Source organism: Ranitomeya variabilis, chromosome 5 (assembly GCF_051348905.1).
Source record: "Ranitomeya variabilis isolate aRanVar5 chromosome 5, aRanVar5.hap1, whole genome shotgun sequence".
Taxonomy (NCBI): domain Eukaryota; kingdom Metazoa; phylum Chordata; class Amphibia; order Anura; family Dendrobatidae; genus Ranitomeya; species Ranitomeya variabilis.
In genome coordinates, this window is record NC_135236.1 from 317,685,882 (window position 1) to 317,710,711 (window position 24,830).

Here is a 24,830-nt window from a genome sequence, read left to right on the forward strand (position 1 = left end):
TCACACATGCTATGCTTACCTGCTGCAGGTGGACACAGTCACACTTTCTCTGCTTACCTGCTGCAGACAGTCAGGGTGCATGCTGCCGGTCATGGTCACACATGCTCTGCTTACCTGCTGCAGACGGTCAGGGTGCATGCTGCCGGTCATGGTCACACTTTCTCTGCTTACCTGCTGCAGACGGTCAGGGTGCATGCTGCTGGTCATGGTCACACATGTTCTGCTTACCTGCTGCAGACGGTGAGGGTGCATGCTGCTGGTCATTGTCACACTTTCTCTGCTTACCTGCTGCAGACGGTCAGGGTGCGTGCTGCTGGTCATGGTCACACATGTTCTGCTTACCTGCTGCAGACGGTCAGGGTGCATGCTGCTGGTCATGGTCACACTTTCTCTGCTTACCTGCTGCAGACGGTCAGGGTGCGTGCTGCTGGTCATGGTCACACATGTTCTGCTTACCTGCTGCAGACGGTCAGGGTGCATGCTGCTGGTCACAGTCACACTTTCTCTGCTTACCTGCTGCAGACGGTCAGGGTGCATGCTGCCGGTCATGGTCACACATGTTCTGCTTACCTGCTGCAGACGGTGAGGGTGCATGCTGCTGGTCATGGTCACACTTTCTCTGCTTACCTGCTGCAGACGGTCAGGGTGCGTGCTGCTGGTCATGGTCACACATGTTCTGCTTACCTGCTGCAGACGGTCAGGGTGCATGCTGCTGGTCACAGTCACACTTTCTCTGCTTACCTGCTGCAGACGGTCAGGGTGCATGCTGCCGGTCATGGTCACACATGTTCTGCTTACCTGCTTCAGACGGTCAGGGTGCATGCTGCTGGTCATGGTCACACTTTCTCTGCTTACCTGCTGCAGACGGTCAGGGTGCATGCTGCTGGTCATGGTCACACATGTTCTGCTTACCTGCTGCAGACGGTCAGGGTGCATGCTGCTGGTCATGGTCACACTTTCTCTGCTTACCTGCTGCAGACGGTGAGGGTGCATGCTGCTGGTCATGGTCACACATGTTCTGCTTACCTGCTGCAGACGGTCAGGGTGCATGCTGCTGGTCATGGTCACACATGTTCTGCTTACCTGCTGCAGACGGTCAGGGTGCATGCTGCTGGTCATGGTCACACTTTCTCTGCTTACCTGCTGCAGACGGTCAGGGTGCATGCTGCTGGTCATGGTCACACATGTTCTGCTTACCTGCTGCAGACGGTCAGGGTGCATGCTGCTGGTCATGGTCACACATGTTCTGCTTACCTGCTGCAGACGGTCAGGGTGCATGCTGCCGGTCATGGTCACACATGCTCTGCTTACCTGCTGCAGACGGTCAGGGTGCATGCTGCTGGTCATGGTCACACATGTTCTGCTTACCTGCTGCAGACGGTCAGGGTGCATGCTGCTGGTCATGGTCACACATGTTCTGCTTACCTGCTGCAGGTGGCGCTGAGCTCACACGTCCCAGGCAGCGTCGTCCCCTCCATCCAGCATCACACTGGGACTTGGGGCAGAACTTGTACTTGGTCCCTGTACTTTGAGTGCATGTCTTCCAGTCCGTCCTCTCAGGATGAGGGCTCCCGTCTCCTACACGCCAGTTACCACTGCTGTGATCAGTTAGTAAAGCAGGAATGTGGAACTGTGTTGGCTTTAATGTCATTTTCTAAGACCAGATCCTAAGCTTTTGTTCTATTCTGTTCCTCATTTTACTTAAGGGTTTCCCTCTGGGGCTGATTCAGCTCCTGCTAATTAAGAATAGTGAATTCTGCCACTTGCTATTCAGATAGGAGAGTAGCGGCTCCTGGAACTTTGATGCTTGTTTGCTCCTGGCATCCTTGGCAGCGCTGCTGCTGCCGGACAATTAGTCCTCCGAGTGGCCTCCCGTTCCCATACTGTGCTTAATGAGAGACCACACTCTCTGCTCTCACAGCAGCTTCCATCACAGGCTGAGGGGTCTCCGGTGCACCAGGCTGCTCCTCCAGCAGCCTGCACATCTATCTGCCGCCCCACGGTACCAAGCATCACCTTCTCCGTCTCCTGGCACACCCACTCTGACGTCACCTGCCACTCACCCCACTCACAGGCAAGGGGTGAAACTGAGCACAAAGGCGAGGAAAATAGCCTGGGTGTCATTTCATTAGGGGATGAGACAATAAGCATGTACTGCTCCCACAGTGAGAGACAAGGAGTAATGCTAGACTGTTCTGCTACAGCTATGTCCCATTTCTATCTGTCTGTCTATCAATTATCTATATCCCATATCTAGCTACCTCTCATCTATCTATCTATCTATCTATCTATCTATCTATCTATCTACCTCTCATCTATCTATCTATCTATCTATCTATCTATCTATCTATCCATTATCTATCTATAGATCTATCTATCTATCTATCTATCTATCTATCTATCTATCTATCCATTATCTATCTATAGATCTATCTATCTATCTATCTATCTATCTATCTATCTATCTATCTATCTACAGTTGTGGCCAAAAATATTGACACCCCTGCAATTCTGTCAGATAATACTCAGTTTCTTCCTGAAAATGATTGCAAACACAAATTCTTTGGTATTATTACCTTCATTTAATTTGTCTTAAATGAAAAAACACAAAAGAGAATGAAGCAAAAAGCAAAACATTGATCATTTCACTAGTTGTTGAGCGATACCTTCCGATATTCAAAAGTATCGGTATTGGATCGGCCGATATCCAAAAAATATCGGATATCGCCGATACCGATACCCGATACCAATGGAAGTCAATGGGACACAAATATCGGAAGCGATCCTGGATGGTTCCCAGGGTCTGAAGGAGAGGAAACTCTCCTTCAGGCCCTGGGATCCATATTCATGTAAAAAATAAAGAATAAAAATAAAAATATGGATATACTCACCCCTCCGACAGCCCCCGGTTCTCAGCGGTGCAACCGGCAGCCTCCGTTCCTAATGCAGTGAGTGTAGGACCTGTGATGACGTCGTGGTCACGCGACCGCTCACGCAACCAGTTACAAGACTGCGACGTCATTGCAGGTCCTACACTCACTGCATTCTTAGGAACGGAGGCTGCCAGTTGCACCGCTGAGGTCCAGGGTGTATTTTTTACATGAATATGGATCCTAGGGCCTGAAGGAGAGTCTCCTCTCCTCCAGACCCTGGGAACCATATGCACCGCACACGCCGAAGATGACTGGGAACATATAGGAACTTCCGATTCCGATTTCCAATATCACAAAAATATCGGAACTCGGTATCGGAATTCCGATACAGCGAATATCGGCTGATACCCGATATTTGCAGTATCGGAATGCTCAACACTACATTTCACACAAAACTCCAAAAATGGGCCAGACAAAAGTATTGGCACTCTCAGCCTAATATTTGGTTGCACAACCTTTAGCCAAAATAACTGCGAACAACCGCTTCCGGTAACCATCAATGAGTTTCTTACAATGCTCTGCTGGAATTTTAGACCATCCTTCTTTGGCAAACTGCTCCAGGTCCCTGATATTTGAAGGGTGCCTTCTCCAAACTGCCATTTTTAGATCTCTCCACAGGTGTTCTATGGGATTCAGGTCTGGACTCATTGCTGGCCACCTTAGAAGTCTCCAGTGCTTTCTCTCAAACCATTTTCTAGTGCTTTTTGAAGTGTGTTTTGGGTCATTGTCCTGCTGGAAGACCCATGACCTCTGAGGGAGACCCAGGTTTCTCACACAGTGCCCTACATTATGCTGCAAAATTTGTTGGTAGTCTTCAAACTTCATAATGCCATGCACACGGTCAAGCAGTCCAGTGCCAGAGGCAGCAAAGCAATCCCAAAACATCAGGGAACCTCCACCATGTTTGACTGTAGGGACCGTGTTCTTTTCTTTGAATGCCTCTTTTTTTCTCCTGTAAACTCTATGTTGATGCCTTTGCCCAAAAAGCTCTACTTTTGTCTCATCTGACCAGAGAACATTCTTCCAAAACGTTTTAGGCTTTTTCAGGTTTCAGGTTTCAAGTTTTGGCAAACTCCAGCCTGGCTTTTTTATGTCTTGGGGTATGAAGTGGGGTCTTCCTGGGTCTCCTATCATACAGTCCCTTTTGATTCAGACGCCGACGGATAGTACGGGTTGACACTGTTGTACCCTCGGACTGCAGGGCAGCTTGAACTTGTTTGGATGTTAGTCTAGGTTCTTTATCCAACATCCGCACAATCTTGCGTTGAAATCTCTTGTCAATTTTTCTTTTCCGTTCACATCTAGGGAGGTTAGCCACAGTGCCATGGGCTTTAAACTTCTTGATGACACTGAGCACGGTAGACACAGGAACATTCAGGTCTTTGGAGATGGACTTGTAGTCTTGAGATTGCTCATGCTTCCTCACAATTTTGTTTCTCAAGTCCTCAGACAGTTCTTTGGTCTTCTTTCTTTTCTCCATGCTCAATGTGGTACACACAAGGACACAGGACAGAGGTTGAGTCAACTTTAATCCATGTCAACTGGCTGCAAGTGTGATTTAGTTATTGCCAACACCTGTTAGGTGCCACAGGTAAGTTACAGGTGCTGTTAATTACACAAATTAGAGAAGCATCACATGAATTTTCGAACAGTGCCAATACTTTTGTCCACCCCCTTTTTTATGTTTGGTGTGGAATTATATCCAATTTGACTTTAGGACAACTCTTTTTGTGTTTTTTTGTTTAAGAAAAATTAAATGAAAATAATAATACCAAAGAATTTGTGTTTGCAATCATTTTCAGGAAGACACTGAGTATTATCTGACAGAATTGCAGGGGTGTCAATACTTTTGGCCACAACTCTATCTATCTATCTATCTATCTATCTATCTATCTATCTATCTATCTATCTATCTATCTATCTATCTATCTATCTATCTATTCCATGTCTATCTGTCTATCAATTATCTATTTGTCTATCATCTATGTATCTATTATCTATCTATACTTTATCTATCGATCCCACCTCTATCTATCCCATATCTATCTATTTATCTATTATCTATCTACCTATCTAAATAGAGTAAAATGAAGTAGCACAAAATGCAAAACAAATAAAAAAAACTCAATGTGAAAGCCTCCTGTACTTACAATCCCACACTAAATAGATAAAGATAATTGGAGACAGCACTTCATTAATAAGCAAAAAGTGTGGACTAGAGTTGAGCAACTTTACTTTTTTCGGATCGTGTCGGGTTTAGCGAAACCTGACTTTGTCAAAAGTCGGGTCGGGTGAAATCGGCCGATTATTGTGAAAAGTCGGGGGCCGACTGAAACACGAAACCCAATGCAAGTCAATGGGGAATCAAAGTCGGCAGTGAGTGGAGGACAGGAAAACACCTACAGTGCCCATTTTAATGCCAAAAACATCAATTCTTATTACTTAAGCTTGTCAATCTTAATTTACTTTATAATAATAGTTAGGCATTGAAAACTGGGGGTCATTTTGCTAAAGTTGTGGGGGGGTAGGGCTGGCTCAAGATTTTCGTGGGCCCAGGAAACGCGAAATACGTCACGGTGGTGGAGCAGGGAGAGGTAAGTATTTCAACTTTGCAAGTGCTGTGATCCTGAGCAAGCAGGGGGGGGCACTCGTTGGCACTGGCACAGGGCCCCTCATAGTACGGCGGTGTGTTTGGTGTGTTTGACGGCGGGTGGCGCCTCCCACTGGCAGAGACACTTTTGCATACTATGAGGGGCCCTGTGCCAGTGACGTCACCAACGAGTATGCCCCCCCACCTGATGAAGGAACCTGCACTTTCATCTGCACCTTCCTCTTTGTCCCCGTGTAAGGTGGTATAGTATGCGAGAAGGGGAACCTGACTTTCAGCAGGGTCAGATTCTGGCTGTGTAGAGTGCAAGGGGAATGTAGTGGTCTGGGTCAATGTACCAGCAGACTCATCTAGCAGTGGCTGGGCAATGGGCAGGATGAGGAGGAAACTGTTATGATCCTTAGTGGCTGAGGATCACCAATAGACCAGCAAGTGAATAAACTTAGGACAAGCTCTAGGGAGATGGTAACTGGACTGATCGCAAATCTGAACCTATCCAACACAACTAGAGGTAGCCGGTGAACGTGCCTAAAAAATTCCTAGACGTCTCGAGCCAGCCTGAGGAACTAGCTACCCCTAAAGAGAAAGAAAGACCTCGCTTGCCTCCAGAGAAATAATCCCCAAAGATATAGAAGCCCCCAACAGATATTAACGGTGAAGTAAGAAGAAGGCACATACATAGGGATGAAATCAGATTCAGCAAAAGAGGCCCACTAGTACTAGAAAGCAGAAAATAGAGCAGGGGTCTATGCGATCAATAAAAAACCCTTACAAAATATCCATCCTGAGATTTCAAGAACCCACGCACCGACTAACGGTGTGTGGGGAGAAACTCAGTCCACTAGAGCAACCAGCAAGCGAGGGAATCACATTTTAGCAAGCTGGACAAGAATACATGATAAACACTGCTGATCAAAAAATGAGCAAACAAAACTTAGCTTGTCCTGGATGGACTGGGAGCAAGGTAGTCAGAAGGAATCTGAGTAGCACTGATTACATCGACAGCCGGCGACAAGTGGAAGTAAAACAGAGCTATATAGGAACCTCCCAGAGGATAACGAACCAGCTGATAGCCAACGACCAGCAGGATAACAAACAAAGCCACCAGGGGGAGCCCAAAGCAAAAGTCACACCATACCACCAGTGACCACAAGAGGGAGCCTGAAAACAGAGTTCACAACAGTACCCCCCCCTTGAGGAGGGGTCACCGAACCCTCATGAAAACCCCCAGGGTGATCAGGATGAGTCAGATGGAAGGCACGAACCAAATCGGCCGCATGAACATCAGAGGCGACAACCCAATAATTATCCTCCTGACCATAGCCCTTCCACTTAACCAAATACTGGAGCCTCCGTCTAGAAATACGAGAATCCAAGATCTTCTCCACCACGTATTCCAATTCTCCCTCAACCAGCACCGGGGCAGGAGGCTCAACCGGAGGAACCACAGGCACCACATACCTCCGCAACAACGAGCGATGGAACACATTATGAATTGCAAATGATGCCGGGAGGTCCAGAAGAAATGACACAGGGCCAAGGACTTCCAGAATCTTATAAGGACCGATAAACCGAGGCTTGAACTTAGGAGAGGAGACCTTCATAGGAACGAAGCGAGAAGACAACCACACCAAGTCCCCAACGCGAAGTCGGGGACCCACACAGCGACGGCGGTTGGCAAAGAGCTGAGCCTTCTCTTGTGACAGCTTCAAATTGTCCACCACATGATTCCAAATCTGATACAACCTATCAACCACAACATCCACTCCAGGACAGTCAGAAGGCTCCACCTGACCCGAGGAAAAACGAGGATGAAACCCCGAATTACAAAAAAAAGGAGAAACCAAAGTAGCAGAACTAGCCCGATTATTAAGGGCAAACTCGGCCAACGGCAAAAAAGTAACCCAGTCGTCCTGATCAGCAGAAACAAAACATCTTAAATAAGTCTCCAAGGTCTGATTAGTTCGCTCGGTTTGGCCATTCGTCTGAGGATGGAAGGCCGACGAAAAAGACAAATCAATGCCCAATTTAGCACAAAAGGTCCGCCAAAATCTAGACACAAACTGGGATCCTCTGTCAGAAACAATGTTCTCAGGAATCCCGTGCAAACGAACCACATTTTGAAAAAACAGTGGAACCAACTCGGAGGAGGAAGGCAACTTAGGCAAGGGCACCAAATGGACCATCTTAGAAAAACGATCACACACCACCCAGATGACAGACATTCTCTGAGAGACAGGGAGATCTGAAATAAAATCCATGGAAATGTGCGTCCAAGGCCTCTTCGGGACAGGCAAAGGTAACAGCAAACCACTGGCACGAGAACAGCAAGGCTTAGCCCGAGCACAAATTCCACAAGACTGCACAAAGGAACGCACATCCCGCGACAAGGAAGGCCACCAAAAAGACCTGGCCACCAAGTCTCTGGTACCAAATATTCCAGGATGGCCCACCAACACCGAAGAATGAACCTCGGAGATGACTCTGTTGGTCCATCTATCCGGGACAAACAGTCTCTCCGGTGGACAGCGGTCAGGTCTATCCGCCTGAAACTCTTGCAGCACACGTCGCAAATCTGGGGAGATGGCAGACAAAATCACCCCTTCTCTAAGGATACCAGCCGGCTCTGAATCTCGAGGAGAGTCAGGCACAAAACTCCTAGAAAGAGCATCAGCCTTCACATTCTTTGAACCAGGCAGGTACGAGACAATGAAATCAAAACGAGAGAAAAACAACGACCAACGAGCCTGTCTGGGATTCAGCCGTTTGGCCGCCTCAAGATAAATCAAATTCTTGTGATCAGTCAAGACCACCACACGATGCTTAGCTCCCTCGAGCCAATGTCGCCACTCCTCAAATGCCCACTTCATAGCCAACAGCTCCCGATTACCGACATCATAATTCCGCTCGGCAGGCGAAAACTTTCTTGAAAAGAAAGCACATGGCTTCATCACAGAGCCATCTGAGCTTCTCTGCGACAAAACAGCCCCCGCTCCAATTTCGGAAGCATCAACCTCCACCTGGAAGGGAAGTGAGACATCTGGCTGACATAAGACCGGAGCCGAATAAAACCGATGCTTCAGCTCCCGAAAGGCCTCCCCAGCCGCAGGGACCAGTTAGTCACATCCGAACCTTTCTTGATCAAATCCGTCAAAGGCTTAACAACACCAGAAAAATTAGCTATGAAGCGACGGTAGAAATTAGCAAAACCCAAGAACTTCTGAAGACTCTTAACAGATGTAGGCTGCGTCCAGTCATGAATAGCCTGAACCTTGACTGGGTCCATCTCAATAGTAGAAGGAGAAAAAATGAAACCCAAAAAAGAAATCTTCTGGACTCCAAAAAGACATTTTGAGCCCTTCACAAATAAAGCATTGTCACGCAGGACCTGAAAGACCATCCTGACCTGCCTAACATGAGACTCCCAATCATCCGAAAAAAACAGAATATCATCCAGATACACAATCATAAACTTATCCAGATATTCACGGAAGATGTCGTGCATAAAGGACTGAAAGACTGAAGGAGCATTAGAAAGTCCAAAAGGCATCACCAAGTACTCAAAATGGCCTTCAGGCGTATTAAATGCAGTTTTCCATTCATCACCCTGTTTTATACGCACAAGGTTATACGCACCGCGAAGATCTATCTTGGTGAACCAACTAGACCCCCTAATGCGAGCAAACAAATCAGTTAACAATGGCAAAGGATACTGAAATTTGACCGTGATTTTATTCAAAAGGCGATAATCAATACAAGGTCTCAGGGAACCATCCTTCTTAGCCACAAAAAAGAATCCTGCACCAAGAGGGGATGAGGACAGGCGAATATGTCCCTTCTCCAAAGACTCCTTTATTTAACTCCGCATGGCAGCATGCTCCGGCACAGATAAATTGAAAAGTCGTCCCTTAGGAAACTTACTACCAGGAATCAAATTTATAGCACAATCACAGTCCCTATGAGGAGGTAGAGAATTGAGTTTGGGCTCCTCAAATACATCCTGGTAGTCTGACAAAAACGTAGGGACTTCAGAAGGAGTGGACGAAGCAATTGACACCACAGGAGCATCACCATGAATTCCCTGACAACCCCAACTTGACACAGACATAGTTTTCCAATCCAGGACTGGATTATGAGTCTGCAACCATGGTAGACCCAACACGACAACATCATGCAAATTATGCAATACAAGGAAGCGAATCACCTCCTGATGAACAGGAGTCATGCACATGGTCACTTGTGTCCAGTACTGAGGTCTATTCGTAGCCAATGGTGTAGAATCAATTCCCCTTAGTGGAATAGGGAATTTTAAAGGCTCTAAATCAAAACCACAGCGCCTGGCAAATGACCAATCCATAAGACTCAGGGCAGCACCTGAATCTACAAAAGCATTAACCGGGTAAGATGACAGGGAACAAATCAGGGTAACAGACAAAATGAACTTAGGCTGTAAAGTACCAACGGTGACAGATTTATCAACCTTCTTTTTGCGCTTAGAGCATGCTGAGATAACATGAGCTGAGTCACCACAGTAAAAGCACAACCCATTTTGCCGTCTATAATTTTGCCGTTCACTTCTGGTCAGAATTCTGTCACATTGCATAGATTCAGGTGTCTGTTCAGAAGACACCGCCAAATGGTGCACAGGTTTGCGCTCCCGCAAACGCCGATCAATCTGAATGGCCAGAGTCATTGACTCATTCAGACCTGCAGGCGTAGGGAACCCCACCATGACATTCTTAATGGCTTCAGAAAGACCTTCTCTGAAATTTGCAGCCAGGGCACACTCATTCCACTGAGTAAGCACCGACCATTTCCGAAATTTCTGGCAGTACACCTCTGCTTCATCTTGCCCCTGAGAGAGGGCCAATAACGCTTTTTCAGCCTGGTTCTCAAGATTAGGTTCCTCATAGAGTAATCCAAGGGCCAGAAAAAACGCATCCACACTGAGCAATGCAGGATCCCCTGGCGCCAATGCGAAGGCCCAATCTTGAGGGTCGCCACGCAAAAAGGAAATGATAATCTTAACTTGCTGAACGGCATCACCAGAGGAACGAGGTTTCAAAGAAAGAAACAACTTACAATTGTTCTTAAAATTCAGGAACCTAGATCTATCTCCAGAAAACAACTCCGGAATAGGTATTCTAGGCTCAGACATAGGACTGTGAACAACAAAATCCTGAATACTTTGAACCCTAGCAGCAAGATGATCCAGACTGGAAGCCAAGCTCTGGTCATCCATGTCAGCAGCTGAACTCAGAGCCACACCAAGATTAAGAGGAGGAGAGAAGCTAGCCACAGCAGCTAGACACACGGCAACAAAAAAAAAAAAAAAATTCCCAAGGCTTCTTTTCTCCTGCTTCTGCCATGCAATTAACACTTTCTGGGCCGGCTGTACTGTTATGATCCTTAGTGGCTGAGGATCACCAATAGACCAGCAAGTGAATAAACTTAGGACAAGCTCTAGGGAGATGGTAACTGGACTGATCGCAAATCTGAACCTATCCAACACAACTAGAGGTAGCCGGTGAACGTGCCTAAAAAATTCCTAGACATCTCGAGCCAGCCTGAGGAACTAGCTACCCCTAAAGAGAAAGAAAGACCTCGCTTGCCTCCAGAGAAATAATCCCCAAAGATATAGAAGCCCCCAACAGATATTAACGGTGAAGTAAGAAGAAGGCACATACATAGGGATGAAATCAGATTCAGCAAAAGAGGCCCACTAGTACTAGAAAGCAGAAAATAGAGCAGGGGTCTATGCGATCAATAAAAAACCCTTACAAAATATCCATCCTGAGATTTCAAGAACCCACGCACCGATTAATGGTGTGTGGGGAGAAACTCAGTCCACTAGAGCAACCAGCAAGCAAGGGAATCACATTTTAGCAAGCTGGACAAGAAAACATGATAAACACTGCTGATCAAAAAATGAGCAAACAAAACTTAGCTTGTCCTGGATGGACTGGGAGCAAGGTAGTCAGAAGGAATCTGAGTAGCACTGATTACATCGACAGCCGGCAACAAGTGAAAGAGAAACAGAGCTATATAGGAACCTCCCAGAGGATAACGAACCAGCTGATAGCCAGAGACCAGCAGGATAACAAACAAAGCCACCAGGGGGAGCCCAAAGCAAAAGTCACACCATACCACCAGTGACCACAAGAGGGAGCCTGAAAACAGAGTTCACAACAGGAAACACAGATATAGGCCCAAATAATAAAGTAGGCTAAATGCAGTTCAAAATTGGTAACAGGACTAAACAGGCAGCATTGCTTTGTTCAGTGGAGGACAACTGTAATGAGTGGCAGACACAGTTAGTAGGCCCAAATAATAAAGTAGGCTAAATGCAGTTCAAAATTGGTAACAGGACTAAACTGGTGGCATTGCTTTGTTCAGTGGAGGAAAACTGTTATGAGTGGCAGACACAATTAGTAGGCCCAAATAATAGAGTAGGCTAAATGCAGTTCCAAATTGGTAACAGGACTAAACAGGCGGCATTGCTTTGTTCAGTGGAGGAAAACTGTAATGAGTGGCAGACACAGGTATAGGCTCAAATAATAAAGTAGGCTAAATGCAGTTCAAAATTGGTAACAGGACTAAACAGGCGGCATTGCTTTGTTCAGTGGAGGAAAACTGTAATGAGTGGCAGACACAGTTAGTAGGCCCAAATAATAAAGTGGGCTAACTGTCTGCCAAAAAATTGTTCATAAATAAACAGGTGGCATAGCTAGGTACAGGGGTGGGCTCCTCTGCTGAGTAGCAGACAGTGGTAGTAGGCGCAAAGTATTAACTGGTCTGAATGGAGGCCAGGGCCCCTGTATATTTTAACTATCATCTATCATTTCAACAAATTTGTATTGGCAGTGCCATTGAAGGATTTAACAGCACAGACTACACAGTGGTGGAGCAGGGAGAGGTAAGTATTGCAAGTGGTAGAGCACTGTTTGAGCTGGGGGGAACACGTTCGCATGGGCGGTGGTACTGGCACAGGGCCCCTCATATTACGACGGTGTGTCTGACATTGGTTGTGCACCACCACCCTCAGAGGCACTTCATTGTACTATGAGGGACCCTGTGCCAGTGCCGTCGCCCAAGATTGGGCACACCCACCTGTCCAGGCAAATGGCACTCACACGGATCCTTGCGCCAGGTGGTGACCTGTTATGATCCCAATGGCAAAGGATCTCAGAGATTACAGCAAAGTCTGCAAACATAAATACCAGCTCATAGGGACGTGGTAACTAGGCTGACCATATACCTGATCCTAGCACAAACACTAACAGTAGCCGGGGAACGTGCCTACGTTGATCCTAGACGTCTCGCGCCAGCCGGAGAACTAACTAACCCTATAAGGGAAAATAAGACCTCTCTTTTGCCTCCAGAGAAAAGACCCCAAAGTAATACAAGCCCCCAACAAATAATAACGGTGAGGTAAGAAGAAAAGACAAACGTAAGAATGAACTAGATTTTAGCAAAGAGAGGCCCACTGACTAATAGCAGAATATAGTAAGATGACTTATATGGTCAGCAAAAACCCTGCAAAATATCCACGCTGAATATCCAAGAACCCCCAAACCGACTAACGGTGTGGGGGGAGAATATCAGCCCCCTAGAGCTTCCAGCGATAACAGGAATCACATTTTGTACAAGCTGGACAAAAATATAAACAATGCAAATGATCAAAAATAAGAAAGCAGGACTTAGCTTATCTTGCAAAGAACCAGGACCTGAAGACAGGAGCAAACAGAAATGAACTGATTACAACGATGCCAGGCACTGGACTGAGAATCCAGGAAGTTTAAATAGCAACACCCCAGGCCTAACGAAGCAGGTGAGTACCAACCTGGTAAAAGACAATCCAAGTGCCAAATCACTAGTGACCACAAGAGGGAGCCAAGAAGTATAGTTCACAACAGTACCCCCCCTTTAAGGAGGGGTCACCGAACCCTCACCAAGACCACCAGGGCGACCAGTATGAGCAGCGTGGAAGGCACGAACCAAATCGGCCGCATGAACATCAGAGACGGCCACCCCAGGAATTATCCTCCTGACCATAGCCCTTCCATTTGACCAAATACTGAAGCCTCCGTCTAGAGAGACGAGAATCCAAGATCTTCTCTACCACGTACTCCAACTCGCCCTCAACCAACACCGGAGCAGGAGGCTCAACAGCAGGAACCACAGGCACAACGTACCGCCGCACCAAAGACCTATGGAACACGTTGTGAATGGCAAACGACACCGGAAGATCCAAACGAAAAGAAACTGGGTTAAGAACTTCCAAAATTTTATAAGGACCAATAAAGCGAGGCTTAAACTTAGGAGAGGAAACCTTCAGAGGGACATACCGAGAAGACAACCAAACAAAATCCCCAACACGAAGCCGGGGGCCCACACCGCGGCGGCGGTTGGCAAAACGCTGAGCCTTCTCCTGTGACAACCTCAAGTTGTCCACCACAAGATTCCAAATCCGCTGCAACCTATCCACCACAAAATCCACCCCAGGACAGTCAGAAGACTCAACATGACCCGAGGAGAAACGAGGATGAAAACCAGAGTTGCAGAAGAATGGCGAAACCAAAGTAGCGGAACTAGCCCGATTATTAAGGGCAAACTCCGCCAATGGCAAGAAGGTCACCCAATCATCCTGGTCCGCAGAAACAAAACATCTCAAATAAGCCTCCAGTGTCTGATTAGTTCGCTCCGTTTGACCATTAGTCTGAGGATGGAAGGCAGATGAAAACGAGAAATCAATGCCCATTTTAGCACAAAAAGATCGCCAGAATCTGGACACAAACTGGGATCCTCTGTCGGACACGATATTCTCCGGAATGTAAACGAACCACATTCTGAAAAAACAAAGGAACCAGATCGGAAGAGGAAGGCAACTTAGGCAAGGGTACCAAATGGACCATCTTGGAAAAACGATCACACACCACCCAGATGACAGACATTCCTTGAGACACCGGAAGATCAGAAATGAAATCCATGGAAATGTGTTTCCAAGGCCTCTTCGGGACGGGCAAGGGCAGAAGCAACCCGCTAGCACGAGAACAACAAGGCTTAGCCTGAGCACAAGTCCCACAGGACTGCACAAATGACCGCACATCCCGTGACAAGGAAGGCCACCAAAAGGACCTAGCCACCAAATCTCGGGTACCAAAAATTCCCGGATGCCCTGCCAACACTGAGGAATGAACCTCGGAAATGACTTTGCTGGTCCATTTATCAGGAACAAACAGTCTGTCGGGTGGACAAGAGTCAGGTCTACCAGCCTGAAATCTCTGCAACACACGTCGCAAATCAGGAGATATGGCCGACACGATTACTCCCTCTTTAAGAATACCAGCTGGCTCCGAGACTCCAGGAGAGTCAGGCACAAAGCTCCTAGAAAGAGCATCAGCCTTAACATTCTTCGAACCAGGCAGGTACGAGACCACAAAGTCAAAACGAGAGAAAAACAATGACCAACGAGCCTGTCTAGGATTCAGGCGCTTAGCAGACTCGAGATACATCAGATTTTTGTGATCAGTCAAGACCACCACACGATGCCAAGCACCCTCGAGCCAATGACGCCACTCCTCAAATGCCCACTTCATGGCCAACAACTCCCGATTACCAACATCATAGTTCCGCTCAGCAGGCGAAAACTTCCTAGAGAAAAAAGCACATGGTCTCATCACAGAGCAACCAGAGCCTCTCTGCAACAAAACAGCCCCAGCATCGATCTCAGAAGCATCCACTTCAACCTGAAAGGGAAGTGAGACATCAGGCTGGCACAAAACAGGCGCCGAAGTAAACCGGCGCTTCAGCTCCTGGAAGGCCTCCACGGCTGCAGGGGCCCAACTAGTCACATCAGAACCTTTCTTGGTCATATCCGTCAAAGGTTTAACAACGCAAGAAAAGTTAGCGATAAAGCGACGGTAGAAATTAGCAAACCCCAAGAACTTCTGAAGACTCTTAACAGACGTGGGCTGAGTCCAATCATGAATAGCTCGGACCTTGACTGGGTCCATCTCCACAGCAGAAGGGGAGAAAATAAAACCCAAAAAGGAAACCTTCTGCACTCCAAAGAGACACTTTGAGCCCTTCACAAACAAAGCATTATCACGCAAAACCTGAAACACCATCCTGACCTGCTTTACATGAGAATCCCAATCATCCGAGAAAACCAGAATATCATCCAGATAAACAATCATAAATTTATCCAGATACTTCCGGAAGATATCATGCATAAAGGACTGAAACACTGAAGGAGCATTAGAGAGCCCAAAGGGCATCACCAAGTATTCAAAATGACCTTCGGGCGTATTGAATGCAGTTTTCCATTCATCTCCCTGCCTAATGCGCACAAGGTTGTACGCACCACGAAGATCTATCTTGGTGAACCACTTGGCACCCTTAATCCAAGCAAACAAGTCTGACAATAGTGGCAAAGGATACTGAAACTTAACAGTGATTTTATTCAGAAGCCGATAGTCTATACAAGGTCTCAAAGACCCGTCTTTCTTGGCCACAAAAAAGAATCCCGCACCAAGAGGGGAAGAGGATGGGCGAATATGCCCCTTCTCCAAAGACTCCTTGACATAAGAACGCATCGCGGCATGCTCAGGTACAGACAAATTAAATAATCGTCCCTTAGGAAATTTACTGCCAGGAATCAAATCTATTGCGCAGTCACAGTCCCTATGAGGAGGAAGAGCACTGGACCTGGACTCACTGAATACATCCTGATAGTCACACAAATACTCAGGAACCTCTGAAGGAGTAGAAGTAGCAACAGACACCGGCGGAGAATCGCAATGAATTCCCTGACAACCCCAACTCGACACCGACATAGCCTTCCAATCCAAAACAGGATTATGGGTCTGTAACCATGGCAGACCCAACACGACCAAATCATTCATTTTATGCAGAACAAGAAAACGAATCACCTCCCGATGTTCAGGAGTCATGCACATGGTCACTTGTGTCCAATACTGTGGTTTATTTTCCGCCAGTGGCATAGCATCAATTCCTCTGAGAGGAATAGGAACTTTTAAAGGCTCCAGGATAAAACCACAGCGCTTGGCAAACGACAAGTCCATAAGACTCAGGGCACCACCTGAATCCACAAACGCCATAACAGGGTAGGAAGACAATGAACAAATTAAAGTCACAGACAAAATAAATTTAGGCTGCAAATTGCCAATGGAGACAGGACTGACAACCTTGGTTAGGCGTCTAGAGCATGCTGATATAACATGTGTAGAATCACCACAGTAAAAACACAGCCCATTCCGTTGTCTATGATTTTGTCGTTCGGTTCTAGTCAGGATTCTATCACATTGCATTGCTGGATCGGGTTTTCTATCACATTGCATTGAAACAGGTGTCTGTTCAGACAACACCGCCAGAGGATTAGCGGATTTGCGCTCCCGCAAACGCCGATCAATCTGAATAGCCAGCGCCATAGAATCATTCAGACTTGTAGGAATTGTGAAACCCACCATCACATTCTTAATGGCTTCAGAAAGACCATTTCTGAAATTTGCGGCCAGAGCACATTCATTCCATTGAGTAAGCACGGACCATTTCCAAAATTTTTGGCAATACACTTCGGCTTCATCCTGGCCCTGAGAGATAGCCAGTAGAGCTTTTTCTGCCTGCATTTCAAGATTAGGCTCCTCATAAAGCAATCCGAGCGCCAGAAAAAACGCATCAACATCCGCCAATGCCGGATCTCCTGGCGCTAACGAGAAAGCCCAATCCTGAGGGTCGCCACGCAAGAAGGAGATAACAATTTTAACTTGCTGAGCTGAATCTCCAGACGAACGAGGTTTCAAAGATAGAAACAATTTACAATTATTCCTAAAATTCCTAAATTTAAATCGATCTCCAGAGAACAGCTCAGGAATAGGTATCTTAGGCTCAGACATAGGACTGCTAACAACAAAATCCTGAATGCTCTGCACTCGTGCAGCAAGCTGATCCACACTAGTAATCAAGGTCTGAACATTCATGTCTGCAGCAAAGCTTACAGCCACTCTGAGAAAAAGGGGAAGGAAGAAAGAGGAGAAAAAAAAACAAAAAAAAACTCAGAACTCCTTTTCTTTTAATCCCACTTCTGCAATGCATTAACTATTCATTGGCCTGGCATACTGTTATGATCCCAATGGCAAAGGATCTCAGAGATTACAGCAAAGTCTGCAAACATAAATACCAGCTCATAGGGACGTGGTAACTAGGCTGTCCATATACCTGATCCTAGCACAAACACTAACAGTAGCCGGGGAACGTGCCTACGTTGATCCTAGACGTCTCGCGCCAGCCGGAGAACTAACTAACCCTATAAGGGAAAATAAGACCTCTCTTGCCTCCAGAGAAAAGACCCAAAAGTAATACAAGCCCCCAACAAATAATAACGGTGAGGTAAGAAGAAAAGACAAACGTAAGAATGAACTAGATTTTAGCAAAGAGAGGCCCACTGACTAATAGCAGAATATAGTAAGATGACTTATATGGTCAGCAAAAACCCTGCAAAATATCAACGCTGAATATCCAAGAACCCCCAAACCGACTAACGGTGTGGGGGGAGAATATCAGCCCCCTAGAGCTTCCAGCGATAACAGGAATCACATTTTGTACAAGCTAGACAAAAATATAAACAATGCAAATGATCAAAAATAAGAAAGCAGGACTTAGCTTATCTTGCAAAGAACCAGGACCTGAAGACAGGAGCAAACAGAAATGAACTGATTACAACGATGCCAGGCACTGGACTGAGAATCCAGGAAGTTTAAATAGCAACACCTCAGGCCTAACGAAGCAGGTGAGTACCAACCTGGTAAAAGACAATCCAAGTGCCAAATCACTAGTGACCACAAGAGGGAGCCAAGAAGTATAGTTCACAACAGTGACCACAGCCCTGTGGGGGGAGTCAGCCCATTTAGGGAGGTATAAAAATGGCCTATGGTGGACATTCAGCAGCTGCGAATGGAGGAATTGGAGAAGTCAGTAAGAGGAAGCCAAAATCAAGACATTTTTCAGTCAAGCTACGTGTCAGCAGGGGAAGGTGGGGCAAAATAATTTGAAATCCATGATTGGTTCATTTTAATGAAGGTTAGATCATCAACATTTTTGGTAGCCAGACGTGTCCTTTTTTCGGTCAGTATTGAACCAGCAGCACTGAAGGCTCTTTCTGATAGCACACTAGCAGCAGGGCAAGCGAGCTCCTGTAATGCATATTCTGCCTATTCAGGCCAGGTGTCTATTTTAGATGCCCAGTAATCAAAGGGGAATGACCTGTGAGGGAGAACATCGATAAGGGAGGAAAAGTAGTTCGTAACCATACTGGACAAATGCTGTCTTCTGTCACTTTGAATCGATGCAGCAGTACCTGTCGTGTCAGCGGTCATTGCGAAATCACTCCACAACCTGGTCATAAAACCCCTCTGTCCAACGCCACTTTGGATTTGTGCACCTCTAACACCTCTGCCATGTTACCCCCTACGGCTCGTGTGAGAACCATCACCATCGCTGGGAATGCCTGAACCAAATGGTCTACAAGAGTTGCTTGTTTGGTAGCCAATATTTGCTCAAGGTTCTCATGTGGCATGATATTTTGTAATTTTCCTTTATATCTTGGACCCAGGAGGCAGGCCAACCAGTAATCGCCATCGGTCATCATTTTGATAATGCGGGGGTCCCTTTTTTGGATACGCAAGGCATACTCAGTCATGTGGGCCAATGTTCCAGGTGTCAATTGACAGCTTGTGCTGGGTTGAGGAGCACTTTCTTGCAAATCAACATCACTTGTGTCCCGCAAAAACCCTGTACCTGACCTTGCAACGCCACCAGTTTCTATTGCCCCCTGATAAGCATCCTCCTCCAATAAATATTCATCCCCATCATCCTCCTCCTCCTCCTCTTTGTCCACCACATTGTCCAGGAGAGTTCCCTGAGCAGACAATGGCTGACTGTCATCAAGGCTTCCCTCCTCCTCGGCTGCAGAGGGCTGCTCCTTAAGGTGCGTCAAACTTTGCATCAGCAGACGCATTAGTGGGATGCTCATGCTTATGATGGCGTCGTCTGCACTTTCCAGCCGTGTGCATTCCTCAAAACACTGAAGGACTTGACAGAGGTCTTGTAGCTTCGACCACTGCACACCAGACAACTCCAAGTCTGCCATCCAAGTGCCTGCCCGCGTATGTGTATCCTCCCACAAATAAATTACAGCACGCCTCTGTTCGCACAGCCTCTGAACCATGTGCAGTGTGGAGTTCCACCTTGTTGCAACGTCGATTATTAGGCGGTGCTGGGGAAGATTCAGCGATCGCTGATGGTTCAGCATACGGCTGGAGTGTACAGGCGACCGGCGGATGTGCGAGCAAAGTCTTCGCACCTTCAGGAGCAGGGCTGGTAACTCCGGATAATTTTTGAGACAGCACTGCACCACCAGGTTCAAGGTGTGAGCCAGGCAAGGTATGTGTTTCAGTTCTGAAAGGGCTATGGCAGCCATACAATTCCTTCCGTTATCACTGACTACCTTGCCTGCCTCAAGATGTACACTGCCCAGCCATGACTGAGTTTGTTGCTTCAAGTACTTGGCCAGTACTTCAGCGGTGTGTCTGTTGTTGTACAAACACTTCATTTGTAACACAGCCTGCTGACGCTTACCACTAGCTGTTCCATAATGGGACACCTCGTATGCAACACTGGCAGCTGCGGATGGAGTGGTCATGCGACTGCGCTCTGTGGACGAGCTTTCGCTTCTGGAGGAGGAGGAGGAGGAGGACGAGGGGTGGTGAACGCCTACAGCCAACTGTTTCCTAGACCATGGGCTAGGCAGAACTGTCCCACTATGGCTGTCCTCTGTGGACCCTGCGTCCACCACATTAACCCAGTGCGCCGTGATGGACACGTAATGTCCCTGGCCATGCCTACTGGTCCATGCATCTGTTGTGAGGTGCACCTTTCCACTGACTGATTGCCTCAGTGCATGGACAATGCGGTCTTTGACATGCTGGTGGAGGGCTGGGATGGCTTTTCTTGCAAAGAAGTGCCGACTGGGTAGGTCATAGCATGGTACTGTGTAGGCCATCAGGTCTTTGAAAGCTTCACTTTCAACCAACCGGTAGGGCATCATCTCTAATGAGATTAGAATAGCAATGTGGGCGTTCAAACCCTGTGTATGCGGATGAGAGGATGAGTACTTTCTTTTCCTAACGAGAGTCTCTTGTAGGGTGAGCTGGACTGGAGAGCTGCATATGGTGGAACTAGCAGTGTTGGTGGTGGACATGGCGGATTGAGAGAGGGTTGGTGATGGTATTCTTGATGTTTGCCTACAGACAGTGTTTCCTAACAATAACCTTGTGATACCCTGACTGCTTTGGCCTTGCGACGATACCTCCACATTTGCTGCTGCTGGTGTCCTAACCGGTGGGCTTACAGTGAGGGAAGCAATGTAGCGTTGCTGACTACCCTTATTCTGAGCAGGTGCACCAACGGTACGTGACGTTTGGTAGTTAGTCCAGGCTTGCAAATGCATGCTGGTTAAATGTCTAAGCATGCACGTTGTATTTAAATTTTGAAGATTCTTCCCTCTGCTAAAGGTCTTTGAGCATTTCTTACAGATAACTTTTGACTGATCATTCGGATCTTGGTTAAAAAATTGCCACACTACACTCTTCCTACTATGGAATACCTTTTCAGGCATTGCACGCTGTGCTACTTTTGCCGGATGGTCACGCTGTCCTCAAACTGTTTTTGTTTTTGACACACGTTTTTGGCCTGATACGGACCTGCCAGATGACAGCTGTTGCGATGTAGATGGCTGCTGCGGATCATCCTCCTTTGCTTCTGAGCTACTGGCAGCAGCACCCTCTTCCCCCAATGGCTGCCAATCTGGGTCAACAACTGGGTCATCTATCACCTCCTCTTCAATGTCATGTGCACCTTCCTCTGTGTCACCGTGTAAAGTGCTATAGCGTGGCACCATAGTCTCATCAGGGTCAGATTCTGGCTCAGTACACTGCGAGGGCAATGTAGTGATCTGAGTCAATGGAACAGCATAATAATCTAGCTGTGGCTGTGCATCAGTGCACTCCATGTCCGATTCATCTTGTAATGGGCAGTTAACAATTTCCCTTTCTAACCCAGGCACGGTATGTGTAAAGAGCTCCGTGGAGTAACCTGTAGTGTCGCCTGATGCATCCTTCACTTTTGGTTTGGGTGAAGGACACAAGGAAACGTCTTGTTCCTGACCGGCAGCATCCACTGACGACTCACTGCTTTTATATTTGGAACTTTCTGCAGAGGAGGCGAAAGAGCTAGAGGCTGAGTCAGCAAGGAAAGCTAAAACTTTTTCCTGCTGCTCCGGCTTTAAAAGCTGTTTTCCTACTCCCAGATAAGGGAGCCTTCGAGGCCTTGTGTAGCCAGACGATGATGCTGGCTCAACACCTCCAGCCTTAGGTGCTATTGTGCTTTTGCCACTACCACCAGATGCACCACCACCACCATCAGTACAAGCTGGCAACCACCACCCATGGGCTCTTCCACCAGACTTCCTCATTTTTTGGAAAATCTAACCAAAATAACAACCGTTATATGGTACTGTAAAACAAGGTAGAAGGTGTATATAAACTTATTGAGAATTTAAATCTCCCTTTTATGGGGGGAGACTGAACCAAAACTCAGGCCCTGTGCATAAAAAAAAACAATGTAAGTGGCAGAAAGTGGCTGGCTGATATAAGACAAACTAACAGGACTGAAGTATATCCACTTTGTGAGAATTTGAATCTCACTTTTTTGGGGGGGAGACTGAAACAAAACTCAGGCCCAGTGTATAAAACAACACAATGTAAGTTGCAGAAAGTGGCTGGCTGATGTATGACAAACTAATAGGACAGAAGTTTATCCACTTTGTGAGAATTTGAGTCTCACTTTTTTTGGGGGAGACTGAACCAAAACTCAGGCCCAGTGTATAAAACAACACAATGTAAGTGGCAGAAAGTGGCTGGCTGATATACGACAAACTAACAGGACAGAAGTATATCCACTTTGTGAGAATTTGAATCTCACTTTTTTGGGGGGAGACTGAACCAAAACTCAGGCCCAGTGTATAAAACAACACAATGTAAGTGGCAGAAAGTGGCTGGCTGATATACGACAAACTATCAGGACATAAGTATATCCACTTTGTGAGAATTTGAATCTCACTTTCTTTTAGGGAAACTGAACCAAAACTCAGGCCCAGTGTATAAAACAACACAATGTAAGTGGCAGAAAGTGGCTGGCTGATATACGACAAACTAACAGAGCAGAAGTATATCCACTTTGTGAGAATTTGAATCTCACTTTTTTGGGGGGGAGACTGAACCAAAACTCAGGCCCAGTGTATAAAACAACACAATGTAAGTTGCAGAAAGTGGCTGGCTGATATACGACAAACTAACAGGACAGAAGTATATCCACTTTGTGAGAATTTGAATCTCACTTTTTTTGGGGGGGAGACTGAACCAAAACTCAGGCCCAGTGTATAAAACAACACAATGTAAGTGGCAGAAAATGGCTGGCTGATATACGACAAACTAACAGGACAGAAGTATATCCACTTTGTGAGAATTTGAATCTCACTTTTTTGGGGGGAGACTGGACCAAAACTCAGGCCCAGTGTATAAAACAACACAATGTAAGTGGCAGAAAGTCGTTGGCTGATATACGACAAACTAACAGGACAGAAGTATATCCACTTTGTGAGAATTTGAGTCTCACTTTTTTTTGGGGAGACTGAACCAAAACTCAGGCCCAGTGTATAAAACAACACAATGTAAGTGGCAGAAAGTTGCTGGCTGATATACGACAAACTAACAGGACAGAAGTGTATCCACTTTGTGAGAATTTGAATCTCACTTTCTTTTAGGGAAACTGAACCAAAACTCAGGCCCAGTGTATAAAACAACACAATGTAAGTGGCAGAAAGTGGCTGGCTGATATACGACAAACTAACAGAGCAGAAGTATATCCACTTTGTGAGAATTTGAATCTCACTTTTTTGGGGGGGAGACTGAACCAAAACTCAGGCCCAGTGTATAAAACAACACAATGTAAGTTGCAGAAAGTGGCTGGCTGATATACGACAAACTAACAGGACAGAAGTATATCCACTTTGTGAGAATTTGAATCTCACTTTTTTTGGGGGGGGAGACTGAACCAAAACTCAGGCCCAGTGTATAAAACAACACAATGTAAGTGGCAGAAAATGGCTGGCTGATATACGACAAACTAACAGGACAGAAGTATATCCACTTTGTGAGAATTTGAATCTCACTTTTTTGGGGGGAGACTGAACCAAAACTCAGGCCCAGTGTATAAAACAACACAATGTAAGTGGCAGAAAGTCGTTGGCTGATATACGACAAACTAACAGGACAGAAGTATATCCACTTTGTGAGAATTTGAGTCTCACTTTTTTTTGGGAAGACTGAACCAAAACTCAGGCCCAGTGTATAAAACAACACAATGTAAGTGGCAGAAAGTTGCTGGCTGATATACGACAAACTAACAGGACAGAAGTGTATCCACTTTGTGAGAATTTGAATCTCACTTTTTTGGGGGGGAGACTGAACCAAAACTCAGACCCAGTGTATAAAACAACACAATGTAAGTGGCAGAAAGTGGTTGGCTGATATACGACAAACTAACAGGACAGAAGTTTATCCACTTTGTGAGAATTTGAATCTCACTTTTTTGGGGGGAGACTGAACCAAAACTCAGGCCCAGTGTATAAAACAACACAATGTAAGTGGCAGAAAGTGACTGGCTGATATACGACAAACTAACAGAACAGAAGTATATCCACTTTGTGAGAATTTGAATCTCACTTTTTTTGGGGGGAGACTGAACCAAAAACTCAGGCCCAGTGTATAAAACAACACAATGTAAGTGGCAGAAAGTGGCTGGCTGATATACGACAAACTATTAGGACATAAGTATATCCACTTTATGAGAATTTGAATCTCACTTTCTTTTAGGGAAACTGAACCAAAACTCAGGCCCAGTGTATAAAACAACACAATGTAAGTGGCAGAAAGTGGCTGGCTGATATACGACAAACTAACAGAGCAGAAGTATATCCACTTTGTGAGAATTTGAATCTCACTTTTTTTGGGGGGAGACTGAACCAAAACTCAGGCCCAGTGTATAAAACAACACAATGTAAGTTGCAGAAAGTGGCTGGCTGATATACGACAAACTAACAAGACAGAAGTATATCCACTTTGTGAGAATTTGAATCTCACTTTTTTTTG

General features: G+C 46.2%; 1 protein-coding gene across 2 annotated transcripts in view; it reads right to left on the reverse strand.

The window, feature by feature from the left end:
* Positions 1-2,016, reverse strand: part of GRM3 (glutamate metabotropic receptor 3) — a 500,188-nt gene extending 498,172 nt beyond the window's left edge. For both annotated transcript variants that reach the window (XM_077264652.1, XM_077264653.1), the window contains exon 1: positions 1,426-2,016. The gene's annotated coding sequence lies outside the window, so the exon portion shown is untranslated. The remainder of the gene's footprint in view (positions 1-1,425) is intronic.
* Positions 2,017-24,830: the final 22,814 nt, after the last annotated feature.